Source organism: Heptranchias perlo, chromosome 20 (assembly GCF_035084215.1).
Source record: "Heptranchias perlo isolate sHepPer1 chromosome 20, sHepPer1.hap1, whole genome shotgun sequence".
Lineage (NCBI taxonomy): Eukaryota > Metazoa > Chordata > Chondrichthyes > Hexanchiformes > Hexanchidae > Heptranchias > Heptranchias perlo.
The window spans coordinates 21,643,221-21,652,061 of NC_090344.1; the positions used below are offsets into that span (position 1 = coordinate 21,643,221).

Consider the following 8,841-nt stretch of genomic DNA (forward strand, 5'->3'; position numbering starts at 1 on the left):
CAAATGTCCGCCCCCTCATCCCCGCGATTAACAGAGTGAACCTTCTTTGTACTGCCTCGAGAGCAAGTATGTCTTTTCCTAAGTATGGAGACCAAAACTGTATGCAGTATTCCAGGTGCGGTCTCACCAATACCTTATATAACTGCAGCAATACCTCCTTGTTTTTATATTCTATCCACCTCACAATAAAAGCCAACATTCCGTTGGCCTTCTTGATCACCTGCTGCACCTGCATACTAACTTTTTGATTTTCTTGCACTAGGACCCCCAGATCCCTTTGTACTGCAGTACTTTACAGTTTCTCGCCATTAAGATAATAACTTGCTCTCTGATTTTTCCTGCCAAAGTGCATAACCTCACATTTTCCAATATTGTATTGCATCTGCCAAATCTCCGCCCACTCACCCAGCCTGTCTATATCCCCTTGAAGGTTTTTTATGTCCTCCTCACTCTCTACTTTCCCTCTCATCTTTGTATCATCTGCAAACTTTGATATGTGACACTCGGTCCCCTCCTCCAAATCGTTAATATAAATTGTAAAGTGTTGGGGACCCAGCACCGACCCCTGCGGAACACAACTGGCTACTGTTTGCCAGTCCGAGAATGAACCATTTATCCCAACTCTCTGCTTGCTGTTCGATAACCAATCCTCCACCCATGCCAGAATATTACCCCCAATCCAGTGATTCTTTCTCTTGAGCAATAATCTTTTATGTGGCAACTTGTCGAATGCCTTCTGGAAGTCGAAATACACTGCGTCCACTGGTTCCCCTTTATCCACCATGTACGTTATGTCCTCAATGAACTCAAGCAAATTTGACAGACATGACTTCCCCTTCACAAAGCCATGCTGACTTTGTCCTATTAAATTATGTTCATACAAATGTTCCGCTATTGGCTCCTTAATAATAGACTCCAAAATTTTACTCACCACAGGTGTTAAGCTAACTGGTTCATAATTTCCAGCCTCCTGCCCACTACGCTTTTTAAATAAGGGTGTTACATTAGCAGTTTTCCAATCTGCCGGGACCTTTGCCGAGTCCAGAGAATTTTGGAAAATTATTACCAAAGCATCCACAATCCCGACTGCCACTTCCCTCGTGACCCTAGGATGTAAGACATCAGATCCAGGGGATTTATCCGCCTTGAGTCCCATTAATTTACTGAGTACCAATTCCTTAGTGATTTTAATCGTATTTAGCTCCTCCTCCTAGTGCCTCCCGTTTGTCCAGTGTTGGGACATTCTTAGTGTCCTCTACCGTAAAGAATGAAACAAAATATTTGTTCAGCATTTTTGCCATCTCCATGTTTCCCACCATTAATTTCCCGGTCTCATCGTCTAAGGGACCGACGTTTGCCTTAGCCACCCTTTTTCTTTTTATATAACTATAGAAGCTCTTGCTCTCTGTTTTCATATTTTTTGCTAATTTATTTTCATAATCTATCTTCCCTTTCTTAATCAGTCCTTTAGTTACTTTTGCTGTCTTTTGAAGACTTCCCAATCTTCTATCCTCCCACTAAGTTTGGCTACCTTATATGTCCTTGTTTTTAGTCGGATACTATCCTTAATTTCTTTACTTAGCCACGGATGGCTGTCATTTCTTTTACACCCTTTTTTCCTCAGTGGAATATATATTTTTTGAAAGTTGTAAAATAACTCCTTGAATGAGCACCACTGCTCATGTACCGTCTTACCCTTTAATCTATTTTCCCAGTCCACTTCAATCAATTCCGCTCTCATACCATCATAGTCTCCTTTATTCAAGCTCAGTACGCTTGTTTGAGAACCAACCTTCTCACCCTCTAATTGGATATGGAATGTAACCATGTTATGGTCACTCATTCCAAGGGGATCCTTAACTAGGACATTATTAATTAATCCTGGCTCGTTACACAGGACCAGGTCCAAGGTTGCTTGCCCCCTTGTAGGTTCAGTTACCAACTGCTCAAGAAATCCATCCCTAATACACTCAATAAACTCTTCTTCAAGGCTGCCCTGCCCAATTTGATTTGTCCAGTTAATATGATAGTTAAAATCCCCCATAATTATAGCTGTTCCCTTATTACATGCCCCGACTATTTCCTGATTAACGCTTCATCCAGCAGTGTTGCAACTATTAGGAGGCCTATATAGTACGCCCACTGGTGTTTTCTCCCCCTTATTATTCCTTATCTCCACCCAAACTGTTTCATTGTCCTGATCCTTTGTCCCAATATAATTTCTCTGTATTACAGTGATTCCTTCCTTTATTAACACCTCACCAGTGATTCCTTCCTTTATTAACACCCCACCCCACCTCCCCTTCCTTCCTGCCTGTCCTTCCTGATTGTTAGATACCCTGGCATATTTAATTCCCAGTTGTTGTTACCTTGCAGCCATGATTCTATAATGGCCACAAGATCATACCCATACGTCGTTATTTGTGCCGTTAGCTCGTCCATTTTGTTACGAATGCTACGTGCATTCAGATAAAGAACTTTCAAATATGTTTTGTGACACTTCGTTCCTGCTTTTTCCTTTTTTAACACTTTACCTTTTACTCCATACCTTCTGTCCCTTCCTGACACGCTTTCCTCTGTCTCCCTGCTCAGGTTCCCAAACCCCTGCCACAGCTTTGATGCTGGGTTAATCGCCTTACTCCTTCTAGTTTTTATTTTATCTGTCGAGCCTAAAGTACACTTTCTTTCCACTGCTCTACGCTTTTCCCTTTCACTTGTTCTTGAACAACTTTTTGTACTATTTGTATTGTAGATTTCCCCTGGGTCTTCCCCTCTCTTGCTGCTTTCAACTTTATTCTCTTCTGACTCCACGCTCAGGTTCCCATCCCCCTGCCACTCTCGTTTAAACCTTCCCCAACAGCACTCGCAAACACCCCCTCGAAAACATTGGTCCCGGTCCCGGAATTGTTTTACCATTCTTTAAGTTTAGAGAGATGCTCTGAATATATGTTTTACATTGAAACGTAAGTGGATTAATAAAATAAAATGAGGAAATTTGTTTAAGAACATGAAGAGCTGCTTTTCCATGTTGGATATCGCGATATATTTATTTACACAACTGTCATTTGTGAAATGATGGAATGTATTTATTTCTATATCTGTACGGGTAAGGAAATCCCCACTGGATAATTTCCAGGAACCAGACAAGTAATAAATTAGTTTGTCAAATCCAAAGCACCCGTTGTGATTTGCTGATTGAAAATTTCAATGGAAATCGAGACCATCACAAAGCATTGGAAAAAATATACCCACTGAGGTCTCGAGATTGTTCCTGATTCATTTATATCACTGAGTAACCTATTTTAAACAGGGTGAAGCTACAAATCTAATGATAAGAGTCTGGGTTAGAGAAGGAACTGATGAAAGTATCCAATTTAATTACACTGATTCCACAAACACTGCACACCACATCCCTTAAACATTGTTAACTCTTTCTACATAAAACTGGAGAGGGTGTAAATAGAAAGTAACAGAAAAAAAGCTCATTAATGTATCAAACTTAATTTTGATATTGTTGCACAAACACTGAACATCCTATCACTGAAACACGGTCCCGATCTAAAATCAGTCGGCAGGACCCTGAGCCACAGTGAAAATGCTGTGATTTCAACCTGGTTCAAAACACGCAGCCTTCTGATTTGGAGTCAGACGCGACAGTTCTTGCACCAGGCCCACAACAAGCGGCTGGAGCCGGATCCATTGGAGGGTGATCCGTGCAGACTGCCGCCGCGGCTCTGGGAATGTGAGAAGCGGAAGCAGGAGCAGCCTGACCGCCTCAACCACAGCACAAGGTCCCCGCTCTCGGCAATGTTACATAACTGACTCTGTGGCGCAATGGATAGCGTGTTGGACTTCTACTGAATGATTGAAGGAGGTATTCAAAGGTTGTGGGTTCGAGTCCCACCAGAGTTGGGTTTTAGTTTCGGGAGCTGGGAAGTGATATTTTGCAGCAAAACCGCAACAGGATCATTAATGTCCGTCAAGGACGGGAAACTGCTCCCTGCACTTCATCTTACACAAGTGGCTCCAGTCAAACCAGAATTTATGATTCTAAATCCATTCTGAGCTGGATTGGCGAAACACTCTCAAGGAGGAGACTCAACATCATCTCAGACCGAAAGTCAATCTGCTGGACTTCCGGTTCTGTCAGACTGCATGTTCCGTCAGACAGGTTTTTAACTGGACACATGCATCTGGCTGCCGTGCGAGCATTGGCGCTTGAGGGGTAGAATTCTTGCTTGTAGTAATTCTGTTCCTGTAAAACTAGCTCTAGAAGTGTCGGATGGAAAGTATCCTGGCTGACCGGTCTCAGGCGCTGATTTAAAGCTCTAGTTAAATCGCACGATTTGTCGATGGATCAAAATCATAATTTGCGTCACCAAAACGGCAGCCTCCCTCCTGTAAACAAGTAATACTGAACATCTCATCTGCGAATACAACAGCGTAGTCCGGAGGAACCACGTGGCAATACAAATGAATGGATGCATTTTGGAACACACCAATTGTACATTTAACTCCGGTCGAAATGTTCACAAGCAAAATGATTGTTTGATCTCGGTGAGACTCGAATTAACAACCTCGGTATTTCCCGATCCTGCACTGTCATGTCAGGACCGCGCACTGACCGATTGCGCCGCTGGAGCCCGGTCACTCTGATCACCTGTCCCATTCTGCTGGAAAGCATCTTAAGGTGAGGGGCCCTTCCCTGTGGAAACGTGTCCAGTCACTGTATTGAAACTAATATCTGCACTTCCACTTGAAGCTTCTTTCACATCCTCTGCTCCATCGCACGACAATCGGGTTCTCTGCGAACAGGTCAAAATGAACATTGCCAGAAATTCTATCAGTGGTAGCATTTGAACCCAGCGCCCACGCAGCGATTGGATTTATTATCTTCAAGCAGTGACTTCTGTTCGGACAACGCCTTGCCAGTCTTTCACGTTTTGTTTAATGCCCAAATAAATAAATTGGAGCTGATTGACCGCATTTACGCCGTGCTGGGGTTGTTCTCCTGAGAGCAGAGAAGGTTCAGAGGAGATTTGATAGAAGTGTTCAAAATCATGAAGGTTTCAGATAAAGTTAATAAAGAGAAGCTGTTCCCGTTGGCGGAAGTGTCAAGAACCAGAGGACACAGATTTGAGGTGATTGCAAAAGAACCAAAGACGACATGAGCAAAATTTTATTTACGCAGCGAATGGTTATGATCTGGAATGCGCTGCCTGAAAAGGTGATGGAAGCAGATTCAATCGTGGCTTTCATAAAGGAATTTGATAAATACTTGAAGGGGAAAACGCAGGGCCACGGGGAAAGGGACGGGGAATGGGACCAATTGGATTGTTCTTACAAAAGGCAGGTAAGGAATTGATGGGTCGAATGGCCTCCTTCAGTGGTGTGTTCATTCCATGATCAATATCATTTTACATGCAGTGAATGGACCATCCCTGAAAGACTGGCCCGCGTTAAAACAGAGTGACACTGAAACGTGGTGAAAATGTAACTCGAACATGCATTTTTGGGATTTGGAATCAAACGCGCTACCGTTGCGCCACGAGGTTCATAACGAAAGGTTCGAGCCGGATCCATAAGAGGGAAATCAGTACCGGCCGCCGCAGGGACTCACAGAGGCGGAAGCAGTCGCAGCAACAGCGCAGGAGCCCCGCTCTCTCATCCAGCCGCTGCCCGGTCCCGGCCTGAGCCCTGTCTGGGAGCAGCCTGCCGGTCTCTTTTACTGAACGGGACCGATCCAGTTTCAGCTCACACACAGGCTCAGGAATCCAACTCCTGAAAGATTCACTTCTTTAAACCTTGTTTAGATTCAGTGAATTGGGATTTAATTCAATCCTCATCTGCCCTCCCCTCTGTCAGTTCAGGACTTTATTTAAACCGATACTTGGAGCTCTGTTTCACAGGGTGCCGGCTGTTTAAGCAAATCTCAGTCCCACTATTCCCATTATTAACACTTTTTGCTGCTCACCTCTGCTTAACACAAAGTGCCCAGGAATGAGGGAATTTCTCCTGGGGACTGGGGTACGGACTCGGATTCGGCTCAACCCTCAAATCCAAAAAGTTATTTTCACTACTGCTGCACAGGATTAAAGGAAGGGACCGATCCAGAAGCTGTTTACAATTATTACTGACAAATCAGGATAAAAGGCAAAGGACACGGTCTGCTTCTCTGCCTGTCTGTCTGTTTGTCCATCTGCCTGTCTACCTGTATATCCGTCTGAATGCGTCTCTGCCTTATTCTCAGGCTTTTTGATTGCTGGCTGCAGGCCTCCCTCCCCGACTGAATGACCAAGTACCGGACCGTGTGTCAGAATGAATGACTTTGACTTACCGTCTTCCTTTTTATGAACCTGAATGGCCACATTTCTGAGTTCATATCATCGCTCTGTGTCACAATCCTGTCTCTGTCTCTCAGGATGACAATACACACACAACATTCACACACCGACTTTGACTGAACGCAACTTTACTCTGCTGCAGTGTGTACCATCTACAAGATGCACTGCACCAACTCGCCAAGGCTTCTTCGACAGCACCTCCCAAGCCTGCGACCTCCAACACCGAGAAGGACAAGTGCTGTAGGCACATGGGAACAACACCACATGCACGTTCCGTTCCAAGTCACACACCATCCCGACTTGGAATGGTGACGTCATTCCTTCATCGTCGCTGGGTCAAAATCCTGGAACTCCCAATCTCACAGCATTGTGGGAGAACCTTCACCGCACGGAATGCAGCGGTTCAAGGAGGCGGCCACCACCACATTCTCAAGGGCAATTATGGATGGGCAATAAATGCTGGCCTTGCCAGCGACACCTACATCCCACGAATTAACATCTTAGTTCCTTCTGGAGTTTAATGATTTTGAAATTTTGAAGATTTTTTCCTGTGTAACTTGTGAAGTTTTGATCATTGAGATGTTTGTGAAGGAAAGCGGAAGAGGATTGGCGGCGTTTAGTGTGGGACAGAAGTGATGTTGTCTAACGGAGAAGCGACACAGTGCTATGAACTGAGCAAAGGTTTCGCTAGTTTAGCGGTCGTCACGTTCGTCTCACATGCGAAAAGTCCCCGGTTAGATCGGAGGCGGAAACGTTATTTGGGAAGTTACTCCTGATAACCCTCCAGGGCTGAGATTCACCTGTGAAAAGGCGCCGTCAATTGTTTGTTCCTGTTCAATTTAACAACGGCTCTATCACAGTCCTGGTGTCATAAACACTGAACATTTTTAACCAGACTCTTAAAATACTGTCTGGGAAATGAGAACGGATGGAAGTTCATCTCATGCAAAGCACAAAGTTTCGCTGTCACTCGTTAACCATGTTAATATTTCCACCGGCCTGCAGCAGAAAGTTATCGGTTCATTAATGACGATCACAAACATTCATCTTTCACAGAGAATCATCGGTTTCATGTATTAAATTGGTAATGTTCATAATTGTTTTGTTAAAATGATTTCCTTGACCGAGAATCGAACCCGCAGTATGAAAGTGAAACAATTATATCGTAAACACCAGCTGCCAGCCAGCAGATCAGCAAAAAATCAGTTGACGCAAAGATTTCTGTAATTGGACCCCTGAATATCTCCGCTCCTCGACAGTTCCTAACTTCTCTCCATTTAGAAAACACTCTGATCTATCTTCGTTTCTCAGTGGATTATATCAAACTTCCCCACATTGAACTCCATCTGTCACAGTTTTGCCCTCACATTTAATCATCAATGGCCCTGTGCTGCTTTCTGCTCCCATCGACACTATTTACTGCGCCAACTATCTTGCTGGTTGAAGGGTGAAAACTGCCCTCCGCTTCACTGTAAGCGCAAAGAGGCAACTTTGTACATGCCGTGTAGTGTTACAGAACGGCAGGTTGGACCTGCTCGATTCATCTCATCTCATTTTCTGGTCACGGGAATTTTACTGAAATAGAACCTGGTCAAATAACAGTTCAAAAAACCACTTCTCTCTCCCACTGCGGACTGAGCCTTCAAACATACAGGCAGTTATGAGCCTAATGCTCAGAAATAATACAGCAAAAATATTCACTCGTGCAAGCTGCACACCTTTTATTTAGAAAAGTAAACTGATGATGGACAGCTGCTGTATTGGTCGCTGCAAACTCAAACTTTAGCGCGGTGAATTAATGGTTCAGTATAAAGAACATAGTGTCTCTGTGGTGTAATCGGCCAGGGCGTTCGGCTTTTAATTGAAAGGTTGGTGGTTTCAGCCCGCCCTGGATATCTTTTACCTCAGAATTCATTGCCTCACAGCGCCAGGTTTCCAGTGTGTGTTTTGTCTGCAAGAAAATGCAGGGTAAAAATTGCCAGCGGAGCACGGCTGATATTCCACCAGTGACCCTGCGGTCCGATAGCAGGCACATGAAAAATATTTAAAAATCCGAGATTGGCTGCACGGAACTCAGAATTCTTCTTCACAGACAAGGTCCGAAGGGAGGACTCAATGGTTGCCGGAGAGCTGGTTCACTCAGATATGGATATTTGTGCAGTGAGCGACAGCAGTCTTCTACCGTGTTTCTACAATGAACGTCACTCCTTTATTTCGGAAAAGTAACATGGTTTGCACATTCCGACCGTGTTCAGCTGATTTGTGAGAGATCATTAAAGGCTTCAGCAACGCTGTCTCGGCGAATAACAACAGTTCAAAACCGCATTCCAGATGGGACAACAAACTCATCAGTTTTCCGCTATTCCCCAGCTCCCGGAGTGAGAAAGGCTGCGACATCAGGATTTATGGAGGACCGGAGAGAGTGAAACTTTATTTGGCTTTAGTGGGAAATCCAGTGAAAGTGAATAAGAGCTCCAGGATTTGAACCAGTGAAACT

The 8,841-nt window shown here is 44.3% G+C and overlaps 1 non-coding gene across 1 annotated transcript; it reads left to right on the forward strand.

The window, feature by feature from the left end:
- Positions 1 to 3,820: 3,820 nt before the first annotated feature.
- Positions 3,821 to 3,912, forward strand: trnar-ucu (transfer RNA arginine (anticodon UCU)). The gene is given in 2 exon segments: positions 3,821 to 3,857; positions 3,877 to 3,912. It is a non-coding gene; the product is annotated as a tRNA-Arg (tRNA).
- Positions 3,913 to 8,841: the final 4,929 nt, after the last annotated feature.